The sequence below is a fragment of the Schistocerca nitens genome, chromosome 8, assembly GCF_023898315.1.
Source record: "Schistocerca nitens isolate TAMUIC-IGC-003100 chromosome 8, iqSchNite1.1, whole genome shotgun sequence".
NCBI classification, from domain to species: Eukaryota; Metazoa; Arthropoda; class Insecta; order Orthoptera; family Acrididae; genus Schistocerca; species Schistocerca nitens.
In genome coordinates, this window is record NC_064621.1 from 278791427 (window position 1) to 278799798 (window position 8372).

General features: G+C 46.6%; 1 protein-coding gene across 4 annotated transcripts in view; it reads right to left on the reverse strand.

Annotated features, from left to right (window-relative positions):
* LOC126198586 (myrosinase 1-like) overlaps window positions 1-3997 on the reverse strand; it is a 206267-nt gene extending 202270 nt beyond the window's left edge. For 2 of the 4 annotated variants that reach the window (XM_049935029.1, XM_049935027.1), the window contains exon 1: window positions 3893-3987. The gene's annotated coding sequence lies outside the window, so the exon portion shown is untranslated. Of the gene's footprint in view, window positions 1-3892 lie in introns of all 4 variants that reach the window. The other 2 variants (XM_049935028.1, XM_049935034.1) reach the window with 2 other exon arrangements.
* Window positions 3998-8372: the final 4375 nt, after the last annotated feature.

An 8372-nucleotide genomic window follows, 5' to 3' on the forward strand; every position in this document is an offset into this window, starting at 1 on the left:
CTCTCCAGCACTCGCCGATTCTGCTCTGTGGGAGGTTGCTGCAGACCTCCATTCTAGTGACCACTTCCCCCTTTGGATTCGCCTCCTGGATGAGGTTGTGGTCTTACCAGTGCCGCCCAGGTGGCACCTCTGTAGAGCTGACTGGACACTTTTCAGCCAACTGGCTGTTTTGGAACACCGTGTCAGCGTCCACGAATGGGTAGACCATGTTACAGCCGTGATCTCCCATGCTGCTGAATTATCAATCCCACGGTCATCCGGTCATCCCAAGAGGCGTCCTGTCCCTTGGTGGACCACTGAGTGCCGCTCAGCTATCCGAGCCCGCCGTGCAGCTTTGCGCCGCTTCAAGTGCCGTCCCTCCGCTGACAATCTTGCGGCCTTTCGGGTGGCAAGGGCCAAGGCGCGGCGAGTGATTAAAGAGAGCAAACGACGGTCATGGCAATCGTTCCTGAACTCCATCTCCCGCTCCACTAGTTCTACAAAAGTATGGGAAGCCATCAGGAGGCTTTCCGGGAAACGCAGCCAACTACCTGTCACGGCATTGCTGCATCAGGGAAGTCTTCTCACGGCGCCGAGAGACATTTCCCAGACACTGGCCATGCATTTTTCGGCATCTACCGCCACTATTCACTGTGATCCAGATTTCTGCCGCTACCGCACTGCCATCGAGAGGGCTCACTTGGACTTCCGGTCTCCAAATTCTGAGCCCTACAACTGCCCCTTCACAATGTGGGAACTGGATTCGGCGCTGTCTGAGGCTCATGATACTGCGCCTGGCCATGATCAAATCCGGTACAGCATGCTGCAGCACTTGTTACTGCCTTCCAAGGAAGTTCTCCTGAATTTTTTTAATATGATTTGGTTATCTGGCACGTACCCTGACTCGTGGAGAGAGGCGATTTTGATCCCCCTCCTCAAACCGGGGAAGGACCGAACGAATCCCAGTAGTTATCGGAGTATTGCTTTGACGAGCTGTGTCGGGAAGACGTTGGAACGCATGGTAAACCGTCGCCTGGTTTGGCTGCTCGAGACCAGGCAGCTCCTTAGCCCCTCTCAGTGTGGCTTTCGGAGATGTCGTTCCACTATCGACAACTTGACCCTGCTTGAGGCGGCCATCCAGCAGGCCTTCCTGCGTAACCAGCATTGTCTAGGTGTCTTCTTTGACATTCATAAGGCGTATGACACTACTTGGCGCCGCCTTATCCTTAATCAACTCCATGAGTGGGGCTTTCGTGGCCGTCTCCCCATCTTCATTCGGTCCTTTCTTTCCCACCGCCTCTTTCGATATAGGGTTGGTAACGTGCTATCTGCTTTGTATGTGCAGGAGAATGGTGTTCCTCAGGGAAGCGTTTTAAGTGTCACCCTCTTTGACGTCGCCATTAACAGTATCACGTCCACTGTCCGGAGTCCTGCCCAATGCTCGTTGTTTGTGGACGATTTTGCTGTTTTCTGTTCTTCCTCCAGTCTCGTCACTGCTAGTCGGCAGTTGCAGCTTACGATACAGCGATTAGAGGCATGGACTGCGAAGACGGGTTTTACCTTTTCTGCAGACAAATGTGTGTGTGTTCATTTTAATCGTTCTCGACGTCTTTTTACCTCCCCTGAATTGCGACTGAGGGACACCATTCTTCCTTTTAGAGACACTGTGAGGTTCCTGGGTCTCACTTTTGATTCCAAGTTGTCGTGGTTGCCGCACCTTAAAGACCTCAAGGTGCGGGCCCTGAAGGCGCTGAATATTTTGAAGTGTCTGAGCCATCGGTCCTGGGGAGCAGATCGGGCGCGTCTGCTGCAGTTTTATAGGGCTTTCGTCCGATCGCGTCTTGAGTATGGTTGCACCGTGTATGGGTCCGCACGGCCTTCGTATCTGAAGATCCTTGACGCAGTACACCATGAGGGTATCAGGCTGGCCACTGGTGCCTTCCGTACCAGTCCCATCCCCAGCCTGTGTGCTGAGGCAGGGGAACCGCCGCTCGCCATCCGGCGGAAACTCCTCATGGTGCGACGGGTGTGTCAATTCCTTGCCTGTCCTACCTCCCCTGCGTACCCTACCGTTGCCCGACCGCCTATGGCACGTCTTTTTTCCAGTCGTCCCAGGGCAACGAGACCATTTGGGATTCGTGCCAAGCATTTGCTTGAGTCCCTTGGTGTCGAGCGTGTGGCCCCCCAACGACAAGGTTTTACTCGCCTGCCTCCCTGGTTGCTCCAGAGGCCCAGCGTCCTTTTAGACTTGTCGGAGTACCGGAGGAGCTGCACTCCTGCGTTTGTTTTTACCTCCTTATTTTATGATATTTTAAACCTGCATCCCGACCATGTACCAGTTTTTACGGATGGCTCTAAACAAGGGGACTCTGTTGGTTGTGCTGTTGTTTTCCCTGATCGAGTCGTCAAGTTACGGCTTCCTGCGGCGTTTACCATCTTTGATGCCGAATTGTTTGCGATCTTGCGGGCATTGGAGCAGATGAGATGTGTTCCCAGTCGTAAGTTCCTCATCTGTTCTGACTCCCTGAGTGCCCTTCAGACCATGCAACACTTGTACCCAGCGGATACGGTCGTCCAGAACATCCATGATGCCCTACTCCACCTGCAACGGCAGGGGAAGGAGGTTTCCTTCTGCTGGGTGCCGGGGCACGTGGGTATTAGGGGCAACGAACTGGCGGATGTGGCTGCCAAAGATGCGTGTTCCCTCCCTCACGTTGTTGCATGTGCCGTCCCCCTCCATGCTGTTACCTCCCTCCTGCGTTTTCGCGTTCTGCGTCAGTGGGAAGAGGAGTGGCTGGCAGTCGGTGAAAATAAGCTGCGTCTGATCAAGGCCACCACGCGGCCCTGGCGTACGTCCTACCAGTCATGCAGGCGGGATGAGGTTCTCCTCACTCGCCTCCGCATCGGGCACAGTCCCTTCACGCATGGCTTTTTACTCCGGCGGGAGGACCCCCCAATCTGCAGTGCTTGTGGCGTCCAGATTACTGTCCGCCACATTTTACTTGACTGTCTTTTATTCTCTGACCAGAGGGCGGTGGTTTCTTTGCCACCGGATTTGCCCTCTATTTTACAAGATGACGCGACTACTGTATTTAAGGTCTTACGGTTTTGTGTCCTGTCCAATTTGTTGCCTCGGATTTTAGGGAGAGGGTTTTAATGTACTACTGGGTGACTGACTCACCCAGGTTTTAGGTAAGAGGTCAGCCAGTCACGATCACCTCCTTGTTTCCCTTCGGTTTCTGTTCTCTTTTCCTTGTTTCCCTTCCTTTTTCGTGTGTTCCTTCTCCTCTTGTTTTGCCTCTGTATGTGAGGATGTAAAACTGCGTCAGGTCTGTCTCTTTTAGCCGTACTCCTTGTTCGCTGTCCGTCTTAGTCCCTTCACTGCATGTGTTCCTGTTTTTATGCGTTTGGGCGCTGATGACCCCGCTGTTTAGCGCCCGTAAACCTCAAACACACACACCACACACACAAAAAGGCGAATTGATCGATTTGTGAATAATGCTGTTCCCACAACATAACGCCAAGGCTACGCCTGTAGACCAGCTGTTGTCATTAGTTATGGGCAGTGCATTGAAGTTGTAGCTGGAGTCTGTGAAAATCAATTTTGGAAGTAGTCATTTGCCTTTGCTTAACACCTTCTATGTGTACATATTGGCGTTAAATTCTGTATCTCGTTTGTTAAGTGGACTGTTTCAATTGATTGGTGTGCACTACCATCTCACGTAATATTTACTATTCATTCTGAAACACACTGTACTTATGAGTACCACAATAATACGAAAATGATGTTTTGAGATAATCCTTTCTGTGTTGATATACGCGGAAGTAAAACTCGTCGGCAGTTTATCTCGAGATGTGAAAAACTAACTAGAAGCGAGAGTTCAACAGAAACTAGGGAGTAACTTCAACTTACCTGTAGCTCTCAGCTGAAGTTGTTAGTCTGTTCCGGGAGTGGATCGGTGAGGCGGCTTAGTTGTTCACTGGTGCCATACGCCGACTGTTACACTGACCACTAACAGCTGGCAAGGAAAAGCATGTTTATTTGGCAATAATGAGCCGCTGAGGTCACAAGGATAAGCTCGCGCTCCCAGATACTGCACTGGAGTTAGTTACAATTATACTTGCGTGTCCTTGTACATTTCTAGGAGCCTTGGAGATAGTACTCTTGTTGTTAGCACTTAAATTATTCCACGAGCATTCAAGTTTCACGTCACCTCTTCGTGTTAATCACATTCCTTCGACATTTCTGAAGTCAGTATAAACATAGTCATATCTCATTAAAATGGCTATACACGTCAACAGATTACCTGATGCGTAAATAAAGATGTGTAATATAACAATTTACTGACTTAAATTTTTTTTTCTCTTATCTTCTCTCAGACTTTAAACACATGATTTAAAATTAATGCCATAATCCAATCCAATTAGATTAGGAAATGAGACACTTAAAGTAGTAAAGGAGTTTTGCTATTTGGGGAGCAAAATAACCGATGATGGTCGAAGTAGAGAGGATATAAAATGTAGACTGGCAATGGCAAGGAAAGCGTTTCTGAAGAAGAGAAATTTGTTAACATCGAGTATAGATTTAAGTGTCAGCAAGTCATTTCTGAAAGTATTTGTATGGAGTGTAGCCATGTATGGAAGTGAAACATGGACGGCAAATAGTTTGGACAAGAAGAGAATAGAGGCTTTCGAAATGTGGTGCTACAGAAGAATGCTGAAGATTAGATGGGTAGATCACATAACTAATGAGGAGCTACTGAATAGGATTGGGGAGAAGAGGAGTTTGTGGCACAACTTGACCAGAAGAAGGGATAGGTTGGTAGGACATGTTTTGAGGCATCAAGGGATCACAAATTTAGTATTGGAGGGCATCGTGGAGGGTAAAAATCGTAGGGGGAGACCAAGAGATGAATACACTAAGCAGATTCAGAAGGATGTAGGTTGCAGTAGGTACTGGGAGATGAAGAAGCTTGCACAGGATAGAGTAGCATGGAGAGCTGCATCAAACCAGTCTCAGGACTAAGGACCACAACAACAACAACAATCCAATCTGCTTATATTCTGAAACTGCTGCTGCAACAGCGAATCATTACTCTACAACTCTAAAATAAACTCTGTCCGAAGAGGCCTCGGAAAGTCCAATGCTATCGACCGGCTGCCGTGTCATCCTCAGCCGACAGGTGTCACTGGATGCGGATATGGAGGGGCGTGTATTCAGCACACCGCTCTACCGGCCTTTGTCAATTGTCTGACCGGACCCCCTACTTCTCAGTTAAGAAGGCCCTTAATTGGCCTCACAAGGGCTGAGTGCTCCCAGCTTGCGAACAGCGCTCTGCAGACTCGAATGGTGACTTATCCAAATGTTAGCCAAGCCCGACAGCGCTTAACTTCTGTGATGTGACGGGAACCGGTACTACCACTGCTTCAAGGACGTTGGCCCATTACTCCACAAATAATTTGGAAAAACTATCTTTGTCACATGAACAAGCACTGGTAATGTAAATCATTTCATTGACAGATGTCAGATATTGAAATGATAAGTGATGAATATTTATAAAATATTCATCAGTTGTTCATATACCCCACTTACGTGAAACCCAATTATTATATAAATACAAAAGTTTCAAATATTTTCAGTATTATCGTCAAGATAAGCTTCCCTTTTTTCAACCACATTTGCAAATTCCTTGAATGACACCTCATATCCCATCAACCACTGTGATTTGCGGCCAAACCTCTCTGTATATAATCAACTCTTACATCCTGTCGAGCTACTACAAGAAGAGGAGTGTGACAAGCTTCAAGCCTCCTTCTTCTCTTCCTATACGCTGAAGTGGCCTATGACCATCTCTGGCATTTTAGCCTCGTGTTCAAACCCCAATGATAGGAGTTTCCAATGAGACACATCAACCTAATTGCATCCTCTGTTACGAATTGTCCATTGAATAAATAAAGGTAACTCTTTCATTTTCAGATGTGCCATAAGGACCCATTCTGTCACTGCTCTGATAAAGACCTCCCATGCCGTCCGTCCCAGACTCTTCTCGTCACTATCATTCCCTGATATCACATCAACAAATTCACTCCGTAGTGTAGCGAATGATACCACGCTAAAATGAAAAGAAAACACTTAGAATATTTCCCTTTAGACTTCCAGCTAACAATCTCCAACCACCCTATCCGTTTAACTCCACCTGCTAACACTAATAAGGAAGCTCAAACACTACAACTGGTGGATGCGCTCATTACCCAGGACCACCGAGTGACAGTGAAAGCCATAGTCGACGTGGTCGGATTGAGCGTCGGAAGTGTTCATACCATCATGAAGGAACGACTGCACATGGCCAATGTGTGTGCCCAATGGAATCCCCACAGTCTTCAACCACACCAGGAAGCATGTCAAATGGCCCGCTGTCTTGCTCATCTGCAGCGCTATGCTTGGGAAGGGAATGCGTTCCTGGCAGGAGTGGTAGCTGGAGATGAGTCATGATGTCATCACTTCGAACCAGAATCAAAACGACAAGGTATCCAATGGAAGCATCCAGGGTCACCATCACCAAAAAAAGCCAAGACCCTCCACACGAGTGCAGGGAAGGTTATACTGACATTCTTCTTTGACCAAGATGCCCCCCTTCTCATTTACATCCTGCAGCACGGGACAACAGCGAATGCCTAGCGTTACTCGCAAACCTTGACCAACTTTCGCCAAGCGATCAAATCAAGACGACCAGGCAGACTGATCTGTGGGGTCACTCTCCTTCACGACAATGCAAAGCCTCATGAGGCCAACACAGTCGCGGCACTCCTCATAAATTCAAATGGGAGGTTCTTGGCCACCCTCCATAAAGTTCTGACCTCTCTCCCTGTGATTACGCCATTTTTGGTCCCCTTAAAAAGGGTCTGAGGGGCAAACGATTCACTTCGGACGATGACACGCAGCTGTACGTGCGGAACTGGTTAACATAACAGCCCCGAGAATTTTATGAGACAGCCATTCACCGCCTTATGTCACAATGGGACAAGTGTCTCAACAGCCAGGGCCAACACTTCTAACATACAGGTACTGGTTTCTGTAATTATGCCTCCCGCTCGTTTCTTTTTGAACGCCCCCTGTCCACTGGTGAGCATATTAAAAGTGTTCCTTTCAATGGTTTATTCGTTGTTTCTCTTCCATATATCCTTATGAAAGTTTCCACAAAGTTTCATTGTCATACGATCACTCGTTTTACATGTGCGCCCTCTCAAGTAGCGAAAATTTAATTATAACCACCCTGTAGTACGATCAGCAACCTACTTGAATTTTGTTCAGATGCCATTACTCTCGACCCCAAACATCCACATCGGAGGAAATATAGCGTCGCACGTGTATTAAAATGGTACTTATATTGCAGCTTAACAGCTACACAGAATCCTTGGGCAGAAAAAGAGATATACACTGCAAAGGCCCAACCTATTTGCAATGTTTTTGATTAACGTAATCCCATACAGGAATCACTGTTTGACTGACAAAGTGCCCATGTTACAAAACGTGTGCTGTATGGAGATCTGGGTCACAAACCATGTTCTGACGTATGTAACACTTTTTAAAAAACGTGTACTCTAGAGTACCTCTTCCTTACAAGAATCAAAGTGAGCCACTCCGCACTTCATTATTTACAGAGCACTGCCTGCCCCTGCCACTGATTCCTTTCCTGTAAAAGCAGTAATAACACAGGTCTTAACAAAGGTGAGTGACGCTGACTTACTTTTTAAATAATATATTTATCATTGCTATACAGTGACGCATTTGTTATCTTCAAATGCTATAATTTTCTATTACAAAACGCTAAATTGTTACAGGCAAGATTTTACTGCCAAAACATATGAGAATGTCATAGAAGCGTCAGACAGGTAATAGCAAGTGTACTGGCTATCGAATCGTAATTAAAGTTGGGATTTCCACAAAGTTTATAGGGAAATAACTGAAACTGTCTTCTTAGGTGTACATTAACAACTCTTCCCCATCAGTTTTTTATATGGAAGTAAAATTGCTACCACTTTGACAAAATAGTGGCTGTTACATATAATACATTGCAGAACATTGTTCGGCAGTTTACACTGCAATAGAAGCACCTGCTATGGGGTACACAGTACACAAATACTGTTTGTTGGTGTGAAAAATATCTAGTAGCACTATGATGCTAAATTGTAACTTAAAATCATATTCTTTAGTGAGGCACTTTATAAAATTAGTAAGATGTCTATCGAATCGAGAACAATATATACTCAATCTCCACATTGAATAATTAAAACTATAGGCAGACAGAACACATATATTCGCGGATCCATGCAATCAACACTTACCTTCCCCATGTTCTTGTGTAAAGAACTAAAGTTCCCTCCACTTTATC